Source organism: Castor canadensis, chromosome 11 (assembly GCF_047511655.1).
Source record: "Castor canadensis chromosome 11, mCasCan1.hap1v2, whole genome shotgun sequence".
NCBI lineage: Eukaryota > Metazoa > Chordata > Mammalia > Rodentia > Castoridae > Castor > Castor canadensis.
This window is the reverse complement of record NC_133396.1, coordinates 38,094,922-38,096,501: the sequence shown is the minus strand read 5'-3', so window position 1 is coordinate 38,096,501 and position 1,580 is coordinate 38,094,922.

The window sequence follows — 1,580 nt, the reverse complement described above, 5'->3', positions numbered from 1 at the left end:
CAGAATCCCACCCTCTCCTCTCTTACTCCAAATCCTGGGCTCTTGGACCAAGCTTCTCTGTTTTTATGATTTTTTTCCCAGTGATACTGGGATTTAAACTCAAGGCCCCATGCTTGCTAGGCAGGCTGTCTGCCACTTGAGCCACTACCCCAGTCCTTTGCCACACTTCTCTATTTCTCTAGAGCAAGAGTTGGAAAACCACTGCTCAGCCTGCTGATTGCTTTTGTAAACACAATTGTTGAAGCTTGGCCATGCCCATTTGTTTACTGTAATCTATAGCTGATTTGGTATGACAGGGGCAGTTGCAATAGAAACCATATAACCCACAAGGTCTAAAATATTTGCAATCTTGTTTTACAAAAATGTTTTATAGAAAACATTTACTGAAGCCATGTTTAGTGGTTTACGCCTATAATCCCAGCACTTGAAAGGCTAAGGCAGGAAGATTGCAAGTTTGAAACTAGTCTGGGTTACATAGTGAGATCCTGTTTCAAAAAAAAAAAAAAAAAGGAAAAGGGCTGGGCATGGTAGCTCCTATCTGTAATCCCAGCTACTTGGGAAGTGGAGATCAGGAAGACCCCAGTACAAGACCAACCCAGGCAAAATGTTAGCAATATCCCATCTCAAATTGGCACGGTGGTACATGTCCATAATTCTGATACAGGGGAGTGGACAATTGTGATCTGAGGCAGGCCTCGGGCAAAAACCTAATACTTTTCCTGAAAAATAACTAAGGGAAAAAGGAGTGGGGGCATGGCTCAAGTGGCAGAGTGCCTGCCTAGCAAGTGTGAGGTACTGAGTTCAAACCTAAGTACTGCCAGAAAAGAAAGAAAGAAAAAAGAAAACATTTGCTGACCCCATTCTTTGTGCTGTGAAGTAGCACTGATGTATCATGTTTTGCTTTGTTTTATTTTAAGTTTTTCAAATGTCAGTACTTTATTCTTTTATTTGTGGTGCTGGGGTTTGAACTTATGGTTTTGAACTTTCTAGGAAGGCCCTCTACCCCTTGAACCATGCCTCTAGCTATTTTGTTTTTTGAGACAGGGGCTTACTACGTAGCCTATGCCGGCCTTGAATTTCTGATCTTTTTGCTTTAGCCTCCCAAGTGCTGAAATTACAGGTGTGTGCCATGATGCTTGGCTGATGTAAAGTTTTAAATTTCCTAGTAGTGACATTTTTAAAACATAGAAAGGAAAAAGAAATAGGTGAAATTAATTTTAAGACTATATTTTAACTCAACATAATAAGAAATTACCATTTAAAGAGTTAATCAATATAAAGATGATTAATGAGGTATTTCGCATTTTGTTTTGGGTACTGTCTTTGAAATCTGTTGTGTATTTGCACTTGGAGCACATTTCCATTCAGACTAGCCAAATTCCAGTATCAAATAGTTACATTTGGCTAAAGGCTTACCAGAAGGGACACATAACTCAAGAGCCCCAATTTTGTCATCTGTGAAATGGAGATAACGCTAACGCAGCTCAGGTCACAAGGTTGTTCCAAGAATTGAGTGGGAGGCTATGTGAGCGTGCAGTTTATAAAGTGCTCTATGCAGGCAATGGGTCATGATGATGACA